The sequence below is a fragment of the Microcebus murinus genome, chromosome X (assembly GCF_040939455.1).
Source record: "Microcebus murinus isolate Inina chromosome X, M.murinus_Inina_mat1.0, whole genome shotgun sequence".
Classification (NCBI taxonomy): Eukaryota; Metazoa; Chordata; class Mammalia; order Primates; family Cheirogaleidae; genus Microcebus; species Microcebus murinus.
In genome coordinates, this window is record NC_134136.1 from 75,371,338 (window position 1) to 75,389,677 (window position 18,340).

An 18,340-nucleotide genomic window follows, 5' to 3' on the forward strand; every position below is an offset into this window, starting at 1 on the left:
TTATCTCCACCTGTGGAATTAAAGAGACAGAACAAGGGGCCTGGTGGGTCTGGCTTCAGGACAATCTCTCACTGCACAGGTCTCCCACGCTCTGTGTCCAGAGTGCAGAGCCCACCTGGCAGGAGACACCCACGAAGGAAGCTGCCCTTAGCTGCTATAAGGCAGAGAGTCTTTACGCCTACCACCATCCTGTTTCTCGTGGCTGAGCCTTGGCTCCAAAGTCTCTGCCCCCCTTCCTTCCCCACCCCCGCATTGGGGGCGGAGCTGATATAGGAACTGTTCTCATTCCTGCCGCTTATCTCCACCTGGGTAATTAAAGAGACAAAAGGCAGGGATAGGTGGGTTCCATTGACTGCCTGCCTGCTTCTGGTCAGTCTTTGCGCTCTGTGTCCAGAGTGCGGAGCCCGCCTGGGCAGAGCTTAGCCTCATGGGAGATTCCCTTTAGTGGCTATAAGGCAGAGAGACTTGACGTCCACCACGCTCCAGTGTCTTGTGGCTGAACCTTTGGCTCCAAAGTTTCTGTCCCCGCCTTGGGGGTAGAGCTGAGATAGGAACTGTTCCCATTCCTACCGCTTATCTCCACCTGTGCAATTAAAGAGACAGAAGATGGGGTTCCCTGGGTTTGGCTACGGGCCTGCCGGCTTCAGGCCAATCTCTATCTGCACAGGTCTTCTGCGCTCGGTGTCCAGGCCCTGGAGTTTGCCTGGGCAGAGCCGAGCCTTGTAGGAAGCAGCCTTTGGTGAATACAAGACAGAGAGATCTTACAACTCACACACTCTGGTGACTTGGAGCTGGGACTTCGGTTCCAAAGTCTCTAGCCCCGCCTTGGGGGTGGAGCTGAGATAGGAACTGCTCCAGTTTCTGCCATCTATTTCCACCTGTGTAATTAAGGAGACCAGCAGGAAGGGTAGGGTAATTGGCTGTTTCCCCTCCGCTACATCTTGGACTGCTGGCTCCCCAGCGGGTTGAGAGACCTGCAGACACCACCTCAGCGAAGGCTGCTGACAGAGAGCAACTCCACCTACTGGCTCAGAAACTAAACAAGACGTGTGAATACCCAAACGAAAACCTAAAGGAAAGAAACAACAACTGATCGACATGGGAAGAAATCAGTGAAGGAACTCCGGAAATATGAAGAAACAAACGGAAAACACACCCCCAAAGAGGAGCACCAGCCCCTTAGAAACAGACAACAACCAAAACCTGGCAACTAAAATGACAGAAGAGGAATTTCGAATGTGGATCATAAGAACACTCACTGACCTGCAACAACAACTCAATAACCAACACAAAGAAACCACAGAAAGCCTAGAGGAAATGGAACAAAGGTTCAACAAAGAGGTTGACACAGTGAAGAAAACTTTAACCGAAGTCCTAGAGATGAAGAATCAACTCAGGGAACTACAAAATACTGTGGAAAGTCTCAAGAACAGGGTAGATCAAGCAGAAGAAAGAATCTCAGAGATTGAAGATAACACCTTCCAATTAAATAAATCAGCCACAGAAATACAGCAGAGAAACAAGAGAAAAGACCAAAGCCTACAAGAGCTGTGGGATTATGTGAAAAAACCTAACGTGAGGGTCATAGGGTTAGCAGAAGGGGAGGAAGACAATACTCAAGGGTTGGACAAGCTGTTTGAAGACATAATAGAGGAAAATTTCCCAGGCCTTGCTCAAAATCTCGATATACAAGTTAAAGAAGCCCAGAGGACCCCTGGGAGATTCAATACAAACAGGAAGACGTCACGTCATGCAGTCATCAGACTGACCAAAGTATCAACTAAAGAGGCCCTTTTAAGAGATGTAAGACAAAAGAAGCAAGTAACATACAAGGGAAAGCCAATTCGAATAACATCAGACTTCTCTAATGAGACTTCACAAGCAAGGAGAGACTGGGGTCCCATTCTCACTCTTCTGAAACAAAACAATGCCCAGCCTAGAATCCTATTCCCTGCAAAACTAAGCTTCATATATGAAGGAGAAATAAAGACATTCCCAGACAAGCAAAGCCTCAGAGAATTCACCAAGACAAGATCAGCCCTAAAAGAAGTACTGAAAACAGTGTTACACACGGAACACCATAATAGAAACTCACGAATATAAAAAAAAAAAAAAAAAAAAAAAACAACACCCAAAGATTAAAGGCCAGATATCTCTATGGATCAACAGAGAAATCAAAGCAACAACATCCAACCCAACAGAATGAATAGTAATCTACCTTACCTATCAGTTCTCTCAATAAATGTGAATGGCTTAAACTCTCCACTCAAGAGACATAGGCTGGCTGAATGAATAAGAAAATACAGGCCAAGTCTATGCTGTCTTCGGAAAACACATCTAACCTGCAAGGATGCATATAGGCTAAAAGTAAAAGGGTGGAGATCAGTATTCCAGGCAAGTGGAAGCCAAAAGAAGGCTGGCATGGCTATTCTAATTTCAGACGATTTAGTTTTTAAACCAACAAAAGTTGTGAAAGACAAAGAGGGTCATTACATAATGGTGAAGGGCACAGTTCAACAAGAAGAGATAACAATTTTAAATATATATGCACCCAACTTAGGTGCACCCAGTTTCATAAAGCAAACCTTACTGGATCTAAGCAAATGGATTAATAGCAACTCCATAATCACCGGAGATTTCAACACCCCATTGACGGCTCAAGACAGATCCTCCAAACAGAAAATTAATAAAGAAATAATGGACTTAAACAAAACTCTAGAACAATTGAGTCTGACTGACATCTACAGGACATTCTACCCCAAATCCACTGAATATACGTTCTCCTCATCAGCTCACGGGACATTCTCTAAGATTGACCATATCCTAGGACACAAAGTAAACCTCAAGAAATTGTAAAAAATAGAAATCATACCATGTACCTTCTCAGATCACAGTGGAATAAGGGTAGAAATCAACCCTAACAGAAACTCACATTTCTACACAAAAACATGGAAAGTAAACAACCTTCTACTAAATGATTACTTCACAAATGAAGAAATCAAGACGGAAATAAAAAATTCTATGAAGAAAATGACAATGGAGAGACAAGTTATCAACTCCTCTGGGACACAGCTAAAGCAGTTCTGAGAGGAAAGTTTATCTCCATAAATGCCTATAACCAAAAGTCAAAATGATCACAAATAGACAATGTAATGAAACGACTCAAAGAGCTGGAAAAAGAACAGACCAGCCCCAAACCCAGCAGAAGGAGTGAAATCAACAAGATCAAATCAGAACTAAATGAAATTGAAAACAGGGAAGCTATTCAGAAGATTAACAAAACAAAAAGTTGGTTCTTTGAAAAAATAAACAAAATTGACACGCCACTGGCTAAGCTAACGAAAAGCAGAAAAGAGAAATCTCTAATAAGCTCCATCAGGAATAAAAAAGGAGATATCACAACTGATCCCAAAGAGATGCTAGATATAATTTATGAGAACTACAAAGATATTTATTCACACAAACTGGAAAATGTGGAGGAAATGGACAAATTTCTAGAAACACACAGCCTCTCTAGGCTCAACCACGAAGAAATAGATTCCCTGAGCAGACCAATCTCAACAGCTGAAATAGAAACAGCAATTAAAAATCTCCCCAAAAAGAAAAGTCCCGGTCTAGATGGCTTCACACCCGAATTTTACCACACTTACAAAGAAGAACTAATACCTATCTTGCAGAAACTATTCCACAACATCGAGAAGAATGGAAAGCTCCCCGACACCTTTTATGAAGCCAATATTACTCTGATACCAAAACCAGGAAAGAATCCAACAAAAAAAGAAAACTACAGACCAATATCCCTAATGAATATAGATGCAAAAATTTTCAACAAAATCTTAGCTAACCGAATCCAGACGCTTATCAAAAAAATAATCCATCATGACCAAGTGGGCTTCATCCCAGGGATGCAGGGATGGTTCAACATACGCAAATCAATAAATGCAATTCACCACATAAACAGAAGCAAAAACAAAGACCACATGATTCTCTCAATAGATGCAGAAAAAGCTTTTGACAAAATTCAACACCCTTTCATGATACGAACACTCAAGAAAATAGGCACAGAAGGGACATACCTAAAAATGATACAAGCCATTTATGACAGACCCATATCCAACATCATACTGAATGGGGAAAAACTGAAATCATTCTGACTTAGTACTGGAACCAGACAAGGCTGCCCACTATCTCCACTTCTATTCAACATAGTACTGGAAGTCCTGGCTACAGCAATCACACAAAAAAGTGGAATTAAAGGTATCCAAATAGGGGCAGAAGAGATCAAACTTTCACTGTTTGCTGATGATATGATATTATATTTAGAAAACCCCAAAGATTCAACCAGGAAACTCCTGGAACTGATAAATGAATTTAGCAAAGTCTCAGGATACAAAATCAATACACAGAAATCAGAGGCATTCGTATATGCCAGCAACAATCAAATCGAGAACCAAATTAAAGACTCAATACCCTTCACAATAGCAACAAAGAAATTAAAGTACCTAGGAATATACTGAGCGAAGGAGGTAAAAGACCTCTCCAGGGAAAACTATGAAACACTGAGGAAGGAAATAGCAGAGGATGTAAACAGATGGAAATCCATTCCATGCTTGTGGATCGGCAGACTCAATATCATTAAAATGTCTATACTACCCAAACTGATCTACAGATTCAATGCAATACCTATTAAAATCCCATCAGCATTCTTCACAGATATAGAAAAAATAATTTTACGTTTTGTATGGAACCAAAGAAGACCCCGAATATCAAGAGCAATTCTAGGCAACAAAAACAAATTGGGAGGTATTAATATGCCAGATATCAAACTATACCACAAAGCTGTTGTAATTAAAACAATCTGGTATTGGCACAAAAATAGGATTATTGACCAGTGGAATAGATGTGAGAATCCTGATATAAAACCATCCTCATATAGCCATCTAATCTTTGACAAAGCAGACAAAAACATAAGCTGGGGAAAATAATCCCTTTTCAATAAATGGTGCTGGGAAAACTGGATAGCCACTTGTAGAAGGTTAAAACAGGACCCACACCTTTCACCTCTCACAAAAATCAACTCACGCTGGATGACAGACTTAAATCTCAGGTATGAAACCATTAGAATTCCAGAGGAAAATGTTGGAAACACTCTCCTAGACATCGGCCTAGGCAAAGAGTTTATGAAGAAATCCCCAAAGGCAATCAAAGCAGCAACAAAAATAAATAAATGAGACATGATGAAACTACAAAGCTTCTGCACAGCCAAAGAAACAGTCACGAAAGTAAACAGACAACCTACAGAATGGGAGAAAATTTTTGCATCCTACGTATCCAATAAAGGGCTGATAACTAGAATATACTTAGAACTCATGAAAATCAGCAAGAAAAAATCAAATAACCCTATTAAAAAGTGGGCAAAGGACTTGAACAGAAACTTTTCTAAAGAAGACAGAAGAATGGCCAACAAACATATGAAAAAAATGCTCACCATCCCTAATCATCAGGGAAATGCAAATCAAAACTACAATGAGATATCAACTCCAGTGAGAATGGCCTTTATCAAAAAGTCTCCAAATAACAAATGCTGGCGTGGATGTGGAGATAGAGGAACACTCCTACACTGCTGGTGGGACTGCAAACTAGTTCAACCTCTGTGGAAAGCAATATGGAGATACCTTAAAGCGATACAAGTGAATCTACCATTTGATCCAGCAATCCCATTGCTGGGCATCTACCCAAATGATCCAGTGACACTCTACAAAAAAGACACCTGCACTCGAATGTTTATAGCAGCACAATTCATAATTGCAAGGCTGTGGAAACAGCCCAAGTGCCCATCAATCCAAGAATGGATTAATAAAATGTGGTATATGTATACCATGGAGTACTATTCAGCTCTAAGAAACAATGGTGATATAGCACATCTTATATTTTCCTGGTTAGAGCTGGAACCCATATTACTAAGTGAAGTATCCCAAGAATGGAAAAACAAGCACCAGATATATTCTCCAGTAAACTGGTATTAACTGAGTAGCACCTAAGTGGACACATAGGTACTACAGTAATAGGGTATTGGGGAGGGGGGAGGGGGGGCGGGTATATACATACATAATGAGTGATATGCGCACCATCTGAGGGATGGTCATTCTGGAGACTCAGACTTGTGGGGGGAGGGGGGAAGGGCATTTATTGAAACCTTAAAATCTGTACCCCCAGAATATGCCAAAATAAAAAAAAAAATAAAAATAAAAAAATGAAAAAAAACGTTGTTAATTTTGATAAAGTCCAATTTAGTTATTTTTTTTCTTTTACAGGTTTTGCTTTTAGTGCCATGTTTAGAACTTTTCACCAAGCCCTAGTTCTTAAACATTTTCTCTCATTTTCTGTTCTAGAAGTTGTATGGTTATATGTTTTACATTTAAATGCGTAACCATTTTGACATAAATTTGTATAAGCTATCAAGTTTACAATGAGGTTCATTTTTTTTTTTTTTTTGCCTATGGATGAACAATTGTTCCAACACTGTTAATTAAAAATTCTATCCCTCCTTCATTAAACTGATTTCCACTCTGTCAAAAGTTAAATTGGACCCAGATTAGCCAAAACTATCTTGAAAAGGAACAAAGTAGGAAGACTCACATTTCTTGATTTCAAAACTTATTACAAAGCAACTGTAGTTAAGACAGCATAGTACACAAGAACAGAAGTATAAATCAATGAGATAGAATTGAGAGTCTGGAAATAAACTCAGATCTCCATGGGCGACTGATTTTAATAAGGATTTCAAGAGCATCCAAAGGGGGACAGAATAATCTTTTCAACAATGGTTCTGGGACAATGGGATAGGCACATGTAAAAAAGTGAAATTGGACCCTACCTCACACCAATATCAAAATTAACTCAAAATGGATAAAGGACCTAATTATAAGTGCTATTACTATAAAACTCCTAGAAGAAAACATACCTTTTCCTTCTCAAAAGGAAAAATCAGGCCGGGCGCGGTGGCTCACGCCTGTAATCCTAGCTCTCTGGGAGGCCGAGGCGGGCGGATTGCTCGAGGTCGGGAGTTCGAAACCAGCCTGAGCAAGAGCGAGACCCCGTCTCTACTATAAATAGAAAGAAACTAATTGGCCAACTAATATATATAGAAAAAATTAGCCAGGCATGGTGGCTCATGCCTGTAGTCCCAGCTACTTGGGAGGCTGAGACAGAAGGATCGCTTGAGCCCAGGAGTTTGAGGTTGTTGTGAGCTAGGCTGACGCCACGGCACTCACTCTAGCCTAGGCAACAAAGCGAGACTCTGTCTCAAAAAAAAAAAAAGGAAAAATCATGTTGACATTTCAGAATTTTAAAATCAAGCCCAGAGGAATGGTGTTACTCGGGACATTGCATAAGTCCAGCTTCCCATAGGTGAGGGATTAATTTAGTGTTCTAATTAGCCTAATTAGAAAATAAAGAGACACAAATTTAAATAACAGCGAGAAAATATTTTTTCACCCATTTTTTTAATCAAAATTATTTAAAAATCAATATAGTAAAATGCTCATGGGAGTATAGGATATTCACATACTCTGTGAGAACATGATTTGGTATAGCTTTTTGACTAAAATGTCTGCAATATTTATGAAACTTTAAACTATTTACATCCTTTTCACAATGTTCACATTGCTATATCTTTCTTAGAAAACATACACATTTGCATAAGCATTCACATTCAAAGATGTTGATTTTAGTTTCATTAATCATAACAAATGGAGAGCAACTTGTGTGTTCATCAGGAGAAGAATAGTGTGATTAATTATGGCACATGAATGCTTTAAGATTCTAGAGAGTGGTTGCAAAATCAAGGTAGATATATACATGCTGTCATGATAAGATCCTACGTTCATTTTATTAAGTGGTAAAGGCAAGTAGCATGTCAATATATACAGCATTACACATATCTGTTAAAGTAACCAATATACAAGTATTTTATAGCACATCTCTGTCTGAAAAAGCCTAAAACAAGCTTTAAAATAATACACATCAGATTAAAAATTGCGGCAACCTCTAAGGAGGAAGCTGAATTATGGGAAAATTTTGAAAAGAGAGGAATTATTATATATCTATATTTTTATGGTTTTTGCAACAGAAATACATGCACATGTATGTTTTTCAATTAAACTATTTAAATAAGCCTAACAGCAAAAATAGTAGCTGTGTATTAGTTAGTTCAAGTGACCGGTAGCTGATGCAACAGACAAATACTGAAATTTGAATGGCTTGACACATCAAAAGTTTATTTTTTGTGTACATAAATTCTGATGCAGTTTGACAAGGGCTCACTGTTCTCAGGTGACCCAGAGATACAGGATGCTTTGAGATTGTAGTTCTGTCATCTCAACAGGGAACTGCCATGTTTGCTGTTGAATGGAGGGAGAAAGCATGGAAATGATGTACCGGCTCTCAAATGCCTGGATATGACAAACAACGCTTCTGCTCGTATATCAGTGGCAAGGAAAAGTCACAAGACCCTTGCTGATTACAAGGGGACCATACCGTTTCCATGTGCCCAGAATGGAGAGAAAGAGACGATGTGGATGAGTACTGTAGTCCCTCCCAGAAACTGTAACATAGCAGGTGCTCAACAAAAATTAACTACTATAATTGATGACAATAACTATTCATTTTAGAAGGTGCTTTATGAGAAGGTAAAATTTGCCTTGAAATTCTCCAATGTTTTGAAGTACCTGCTACATGACCCGTGCTTTCTAATATACGATCACAACTGTCAGGAGATCCTGTACTTCCCAGCAGGAAGGCTCATCAGGGAGGCTTCCCTTTCTAATACCCTCTAAATCATTAATAAACTGAGAATTTGCTACTTCCTTTTGCTCCGTGGTAAAGATCTTAACCTGTGAGTTCCTGCTACGCTGCTGCTACCAGAACACCTGTGCAGGTGCCTTTAGCCACACTGAAAGCCAGTGTTTTCCCGTGGAGCAGGTGCCAGACAGGAGACAGTGGAGGGCTGGTTAATTATTATTGTTTTGTTTTTTTTTCAAATTCGAGCTAGCATGTCTACCAAGGAACCATTTCTCACCTCCTGGGAGACTCCAGGGTTTTAGTTCAGCCTAGGTACATGTTTGCCTCACAGTGATTTCCATGGTCTCTCCTCATTTCTGGATTATGACACTTTGGTTTTGACCCCCAAAGCAAGCTCATTCATTTGCACATTCGTTCAGTGGCCAGTTTCAAATAACACTCTCCATCAAAATCCCTATGGCAAATATCAGGGTGGCCTCTCTCCAACTTTACGTCTGAAGAATGAGTATGCACTAAATCACACGCCGCTCACCACCCATTTGGAGAAGCGTGCGTGTACTTGGGGTTGCAGACAGGATGACTGGGTGTCTAAACGTCTCTGTCCAAAGTGAACCTTTAAGTTGAAGGGGCTGTGGCTATCACAGAGGCTCCAGGGGGCGCTGTGGGAGAGCCAGGGGGCTTCTGCAGGGGCTAGGGATGCTCTGTGTCACAGGGAGGACAGTGATTCTGTGCAGCCTCCAGAGGAGGCAGCAGGGAGGTTCCAGGGTCAGGAGGGAGGCCACATGGGAGCCACCAGGGGAGGGGCTCTGTGATGTGGGAAAGTGCTGGGGTGGGGTGGGACAGCAATGCTGGGACTGTACTGGGCCCACGTGCCCAGGAAGGAGAGGAGGGCTAGGAATGCAGGAGCATCAACTGTGACAGAGCAGGAGCTTGACACAATGCACCTTGCAGAGTCCCTCTCCAGGAGGCAACCACAGGAAACCCCCGAGGGTGTGTGGTCCTCATTGCCACCTTCTGTAGGCCTGCCTTGGCACCTTGGCCTCAGGGGCCTTCTTCCCGAGCCCCTCCTGAGAGCTGTGATGCAGTGCTGTGAGGAGAAATGGAGTGGAGCCAGGAGGTCTGCCTCTGGCTGGGAGGAGTGGGAACAGTGTGGGGGTGGGGAGGATTCAGGCCAGGCATCTAGTCCCAGCCCTGTCACTTACTAGCGCTGTGATCCTGGAACATGACCAAGCCCTGTGAACATGGGGTTCTTCACCTGTGACACGGTTTCATAAGCCCCATCCAGTGGGACTGTTGCAACGTGCGCAGTGTATGTAAAGCGCCTGGCACAGCGCCTGGCGTGTGCTGGATCTGTAATGATTGGCAGATCCCTGTTACTTCTGGTATTCTTTGATCCCGGACCCTACCACGCCGGGATGTTGTTGTTGCTGTTGTTCTCCAAGATATGTCACAGAATATGCAGCTCCACAGGACAGGGAATTGTTAGCCAAAAATGCTTCTTTCCAAATAAAACTCAGTGAACTGTTCCTTTCAGGGGGTCTATTATTCAATATGGTTGTGCAAAGAGTCTTACCTACCTGAATGATCCTCAAAGCATCTGAGGTTTGAGAGGTTGCCTCACAGTTTAGGCATGAAGTAGGGGCAGAAGTTCAAACGTTTCCTCCTATCCATCCTGTCATCTGCTGTCTGTGCAGCCTTCAGACCTCCCAGCTTTCCTGCTGCCTCAGCTTCCTCACCCTAAATCCAAGTGCCAGCTTTCTCATATTTTCTTTTTTTTTCTTTTATTTGTTTATTTATTTATTTATTTTTTATTTCGGCATATTATGGGGGTACAAATTTTAAGGTTTCAAAAAATGCCCCTTCCCCTCTCCCCTCCCAGGTTTTGTTTTTTTGTTTGTTTATATTTTGTTGTTGATATTTTGTGTGTGTCTCCGTGTGTTTTATCTCATTCTTCCTGCTATTGTTTTCCAGGATTGATTTTAGGAACAGAAGATAGCATCCTATACTTCATTGTCATCTTGGAAGCTACCGGTAAGGCAATAAATGTGTAAATAATTTAGGTAAAATTGAAATATTTATAGAATTATGTTCCCTACTAATGAATGTGGTATGCTACTTCATTTATTTAGGACTTCTTTTACACAAATCTATCAGTAAATTTGTACTATTGTCTCCATAAAGATCTTGTATATTTTTGTTAGGCTTCTTTTTAGGTAATTTTTGGATTTTTTTGCTGTTATATATGGAGCATTTTCTACTATATGTTCTAATTAATTATTATTTTTTTGTGGTGAGGCTCTTGATTTTGCTATAGTGATCTTCCATACATTATTTTCTGAAGTCTCTTATTAATTCCAATATCCGTGTGCCTATTTCTTTGCTTTCTCTAAATAGAGGTGCTAATATCATCACCAAATATTCTTTCTTTTCAATATTCATATCCCTTATTTATTTTGATATGCACACTTCTGGCTTTGTGTTCCAGTGCTCTTTGGAATGGTAGAGGTGAAAGCATGCATCTTTCCCTCGTTCCTATCTTTAATGGGATCTCATCTAACATTTTACATGTAAGTATTTCTTATTATAGATATTAGGAAATGGAAGTTCCCTTCTACTGTTAATTTTCTAAATTTTTTCTTTTACCTTGAACTCATGTTTAATTTCTTTCAAAGGCTTTTTCCATATCTCTTGACATGGTCAAATATTTTCCCCTAATTTTTATTGTGAAAAATTACAGTTAAAATATTTTCCAAATTAAATAATGTTTTCATTCCTTGGACACAGCCTTTTTGTTCACTTAATTCACTGCTACAGTGAATATTCTATTAATTTATTTAGAATATGTGCTGCTGTGTGAGTGAACTTGGCTCAAATATTCTTTTCATGGCAGGGGATGCTCACCTGGTTTTTGAATCAAGGAGATCTAATTTGGGAAGATTTATTAATTCCCCACCTGTTTGCATGCTTTGGAATAGGTTACTTAAGACAATGATTAGTTTTTCCTGACTTTTTAATATAACTGAACTCCAAACCTCTCTAGTTCTGGAGTGTTTGTGGGTAGCTTGTGTATTGAATGCCATTTCACTTTGTGTTATTTGATTAAAGTTTTTTTTCCTTTTATTTATTTATGGACTAATTTGGTCTTTTAAAAAATATTGTCCACTTCGCCTAGGTCTTCAAATTTAATTGCATGATATTTATAATAAAACATTTACTACGGGCTCTCTCAAACACATGCCACAGTAGGGAATAATAATATGATTGCCATTCATCTGACGTCAGCATCAACAATCTTCAGTACATGGCCAATGTGGTTCCAAGTCTACCCCTGCTTCCTCCATATCTCTGCTGATGGAATAATGTGAAGATTGTCCAAGGCATCATACTATTTCACCTCTAACTATTTCATAATGTATTTCTAAAAGATAAGAAATCTTTAATAAACCATAAACCCAATATAATTATCATTCTTCAAAAATTAAATAAGTTATTAATATCATTAAATGTTCACTTAGCTTTCATATTTACCTTATGGCCTTATACTTTTAAAAATTTACTTTTTTTTGAATCACATATATAGTGTATCTATTCTGATTGTTTGTTATGTACCTGAAGTCTTATTTATTGTATAGGTTACCTCCCACATTGTATTTTTTTCTTGGGAAGAAAAAGCCTTGTATTCTGTCCAGTTTCCCATAATCTGGATTGTTGAATGAAACACTTCAGTTTCCTTAACATGTTCTTTGCACCCCCTATATTTCTGTAAACTGGTAATCAAACATAGAAGCTTGATCAAATGAAGTGAATTTTTTTTTTTGCTTTAAATTTTCTCTTTCTTTCTTTTCTTTCCTTTTCTTTCTTTCTTTCTTTCTCTCTTTCCTTTTCTTTCTTTCTTTTTCTTTCCTTCTCTCTGTCTCTCTCTGTCTCTCTCTGTCTCTCTCTCTCTCTCTTTCCCCCTCTTTCTTTTTTAAAAGACCACTATAGAGGTGATGCTATACTTCTGTCAGGAGGAACGTAATGTCTGTTGCCCTTTGTGCTGAAGTTGGCAGTAATTGATGATCATAACCTTTACTTATTTATCCATTAGGGGCTGCAATATGATAATTCTCCACTTCTCTCATTCCTTCTTAGTTTGATAGCTGAAATACTTGTACATGTGGAAGTTTTCCTTGTCCAGCATTTGATTAGCCTGAGATAATTTTATAAGCTATTTGTCATATGTTATTGTATTATTTAAATATATTCTGCATCTGTATTTTATATAATTTTATGTAACTTAACTTATATTGTTTACTTGTAATTTTTCTATAGTACTTGGTGATATTTGTAAAAAATGTCTGTTATATAAGTATTTCCAAATAATTGGTGTTTATTAGCTACCTTGTGGTTTTCTAATTCATTATTTCTTATTTATCTTCATTATATACTACCTTATACTACTTTAGGTGCAATATGATATTCATTCCCTAGCTTCTTGAATTGCTTGGGTAACTTAAATAGTTCTTGCTTTCTAATATGTCTGTTTAAAGATATATATTTCCTTTTGACTACTACTTGGACTCTATTGCACAGATCAATGCTATATAGCTTCATGTGTAGTGCTTGAATTTTTTATAAGTTGAATAGGTCGTTCTGTTACTTATGCTATTAGAATATTTTCAATATATGTCCTCAAACTAGGGGGTATACAAATTATTTTTGTGAAGGCTGTCAAGAGGATAAGAGATAGAATGTTATTTGGAGGAGGTTTCAGGGTCTAGGGGTATTTTATTTTGCTTTATTTTTATTTATTATAGAAGATACTTAAAAATATTTAACTGCAGATTATAGAGTATGGTTTATCCCAGAAACACAAAGAAATTTAATATTAGAAGACCAATGAATCTAATTGGCCACATGTAACAGTCAGGAATCATCTAGGAAAATAGAAACCACTGTAAATATGTAACACAGAAGGAATTTAATGCAGAATTGGTTAAACGAGTGATGGAGAATTCAAGCAGGGGAGAATTAGGAGAATTAGCAGGGGAGAATGCAATAATTAGTAACATGAGGAAGTCACTCTCACCTCTAGGCTGAGGGGAGATAATGTTATTAGAGCCTGGGTATTGAGTTCAACAGGATCTGAAGTCATGGAGGGCCAATCTGATGGGATTTGGAGCCATGGAGAATATGTAGCCATTGAAGGAGAAACCACCTGATGTAGAGAAAGAAAGACAAAAACTCTGGCTGCTCTATATACACCTGGGTTCTAATCTCCTGCTGGTGCTCCAGTTGGCTGAACCAAAATAGCAGCCAAATGTTAGCAAGCCTAAGGATTGCAGCCTGCAGGGGTCTACCTCTGGATAGTAGAGAGCAGAGCAGGAGAATAATGAAGCATGGGTCTAGGGACAAATAGTCCCAATACTACTGTGCTACATTAACAGATCAAATGTGAAAAATCATATCTAAATTGATACACAAAAGCATCGAACAAAAATAAACATCCATTCATCATTTTAAAATAAAAAAGTATTAAATATGTATCCATGAGTCCATACTGATACTAAGTTAATAAATAAATAGGGGAAAATAAACAACTCTGTGCAGAAGCAGGTACAAAAATATAATTAGATGAAAGGAATAAGTTCTAGTGTTCGATAATACAGTAGGGAGATTATAGTTAACAATAATTTGTTGTTTATTTCAAAATATTTATGAGAAGAATTGGAATGTTCCCAAAGATAAATGTTTGACTTGATGGATATCCCAATTACCCTGATTTGATTATTACACATTGTATCACTATGTATTATCAAAATATCACATGGAACCCCCAAAATATGCACAACTATTATATATCAGCAAAAGGAAAAAGAATGAAGTTCCCCTTTTCTTTACTCTACAGACCTGTGGACATAGCAGCCCATCTCTTTGGGGGAGATTCTGGCTCCTAGGCCCCTGGGGCTGCCTTGGCTCTGAGTCATGGGCAGGCGGATCCCTAGGATCTTCATTCATACAACACGAACCAGGAGTAATTCCTTACATCATAAACGATTAATCAAGGGTATTCCTACTTCATTTCAAAGCTGGTTCAGCTGAAAACAAATACGAGGCACATTATGCTTGAGGGCTGTAGACAAGGTGCAGAATTTATAATATGACTTTGGGAGTGCAGGATGCTGTAGGGACGCAGACAGCTTTTACCTGCCTGTGCGCTGCTGTGTTGTTTCTGACTGTTTGGAAATAATTGTGGAATCTGGGTGATGAAGTCATGTATGTCTCTGTGTGCATATATGTGGAAGGGGGTGGCACTTTCTGAGTAATAAAAATTTGAACCAGAAAAGGACTTCTTGCTAGTAGGTAATCTCTGGTTCCATGTGTTCCTGTTGTTCATTTGCGGTTGGCAAGGGATTTTGTCAGTAGAAAAGGTTTGCTAATCCAAGTTCTAATAGTCTAAAGATTAAAACAACTTGGGAAATATTATTACCTGCAGACTTGTTTGCAGAGTGTCATCTAGGATGCTGTGTGGAACTAGAAGGGACACAGTAGCTCCCGAGTGATGCTTAAAACTTCTCTCCAAACTGTAAAATACTAGCTGAAATCTGGGAACACCATATGGGTGAATGAAACCAGAATGGCAGTTTAGGTCTACCCAATGAAAAGAGAAGGCTGGCTGCAAGAAAGATGGAGTTTCAGAAAAAACCTAGTCTTCTACCAATTCACATGACTCCAGAGGCAGAGTGGACATGAGATTTGGGGACAGCAAGTCACTGTTGGAAGGATCATGGTTCCCTGGTTTCTTTTAGTTCTTTGCCATGGTGTTCTTTTGGTCCTTGGGTATATTTTTTAAAAGTCCCAATGGCTGGGACAGTTTCTATTAATTTCTTCTTTCGTGTGACTTGTTTCTTTGCATGTTTCATAATTTTTTGTTGAAAACTTGACATTTTGAAAAGCATGATATGGTAACTGTGGAAATCAGCTTGTCCTCGCTTCCCAGGACTTGTGGATGTTGCTTGCTCTGCGTTGTAGTTTTTTATTTGTTTAGTGACTTTTCTAAAATATTATTCTACAGTGTACAATTTGGCATGTATGGACACTGACATCTCTAATTATATTAGCTTGATAGTCACCTAGTGATTTGACAGAGATGTCCTTAAATGTATGGAAGCAAAAAAAAAATCCACTCCTTACAGATGCTGTGTGTGTCGGTGTGTGCGTGTGTGGGGGGGGAGGCTGTGTGGGATGGGGCACATGTCTCCCCATGATGAGGTTGCTATAGAAGAGGAACTAGAGCACAGAGAAGCTTGTATAACATGCCCTGAGCCACCCAGCGAGTAAGGGTGGAGGAGCAGAGATGCAACTCAGAGTCTAGCTGAACCCACAGCCCACACTGTGCTAGGAAGAGGTACTTGCCAGTGGCCAGATTGGCCAGCAAGTAGCCTTGCTCTGGAAAAGCATCAAGAGAGAGATAGCTTGTCAGTTCAGACACTTGAATAACAAGCACCATTGCCCTTTCAAGAGCTTCATAGACAGAGGCCAGGCAGGCTGCCCAGAGTCCAGAGCCTCCAGGGAAGATGCTACTTAGGTGAAGTCCCAGGGAGTCTCAGGGTGGTCCTAGGGAGTCCCGGAGCTGAACCACTGCTCTGCGGGCCCACAAATTCAATTTTAATAGTTCCTCCAGAGTTGACTAGGCTTTGCAGGCTGCCGAGTAAAGGCAACACTACACTGACACACAAACCAGTTATCAACCTCAAGGTTTCTCACTATTGAGCGAAAATTGACAGTCAAGCAAGCAGATGAGGTTATAATAATCAATGTTACAGTGGATTAGCATTGGGGACATTAGTAAGAACTCATCTTTAACTTAATATACATACAGATCATTACATCTAGAAATATGTATAGGTGTACACATATACACCGATTATTATACACACATATAATTTCTTGCTCTGTCTGCAGAGAAGGCATAAAGCAACAATACCCCAGTAACAATATGCATACCTAGTGCCCCAGATCTAGGTTTCTAATGCCATTCTCCAATAAAGGGAACAAGTAATCAGTGGAGAAATTGGTGATTCTAGAATTGAGGAAGGATTGGCGAGGAGCATGTTAAGGAAGAGAAAAAGAAATACAAGAGAAAAAATAGAATCGAGGAAGGAAATATACAAGATGAGCCTAAAGCATCTTGTAGTGCTTGAAAGTAAAAGAAGTGCTAAAAAGTTTTTGAACTCATATTGAGAGTTGAATGAGAAAGGCATGTACAAAAGGCGCTACCAGAAACCGCTCCGAATGGCCAAGCCTGGAGCAACTTGGACAACAAAATATATCAAGTTGTATTGGATTTTAAACCAAAGTATAAAGTGAGTATTTATGAGCTCATGCTGAGAGAAATAAATGATCAACTGAGGGAGAACAGACAAATTTCCCACGGAGAAGAATTCCAAATAATTTATGCAGATATCCTCACTGCAGAAAAGCGGAGCATCCTCACTGCAGAAAAGCGGAGCATGACCCCCCGCCGCTCATAGCATGGGCTGCACATAGTGATTGTCTTACAAAGAACACTGTATAGAAAAGGAGAATTAAAAAGTAACTTTATAGTTATACATAATTGACAAACACCACCTCAGCCAGGTGGGCAAGGTCAACGTCATCAGTGATGAGTCATGTGATAGTATGTTGCCTTGCTGTGATGTGATGAGAATGGCACTTCTCCTCTGTGGTCTTGCACCCCAAACCCATAACCCCAGTCTAATCATGAGAAAAGCACCAGGCAAACCACAAATGAAGGTCATTCTACAAAATACCTGACCAGTACCTCTCAAAACTGTCAATATCATAAAAAAAATGAGGAAAGTGTGACAGACAAGAGGAGCCAAAAGGGACATTACACCTAGACATAATGTGGTATCCTGGATGGAATGCCGGAAGGGCAAAAGGACATTAGGGAAAAACTAGAGAAATCTGAATAAAGAACGGCCTTTGCTTCATAACAAACAATGCATCAATTGTAACAAATGTACCATCCTCTTGTAAAATGCTAACACTAGGGGAAACCGAGGAAGGGGCATATGGGAACTCTGTTCCACCTTTGCAAATTTTTTTCAAATCCACCATACTTCAAAATAAAGTATATTCAAATTTAAAAGTTAAAGAGCACAAAAGGAAACTTTGGAGGGTGGTTGATGTGTATCTTACAAAAAAAAAAAAAACAAAAAACGAAAAAGAAAAAGAAAGGGGACCAAACACAAGGCCAGAGATCTAGGCAACGTGAAGCCAACATTCCTGAACAGTCCTCAGCAATTGCCTCCCTGTCAGCCTCCCATCATGGCCCCTAGCCCTGGCCAATAACCCGGAAGTCTGTATCTCTTCTCCCGCCCCGAAGCACCACCCTAATCCAGCCACACAATTCATCTCACCTGGACTGTGGCAGGAGCGCCCTAATGAAGCAAGGTGTTAGATGTGGGACCTCTTACTGGCTCAGGAAGGGCCACAGGACACCTGCCGGGGGTAACTGCCACAGGGGAGGGCTGGCAAGAGCCAGGGAGGAAGT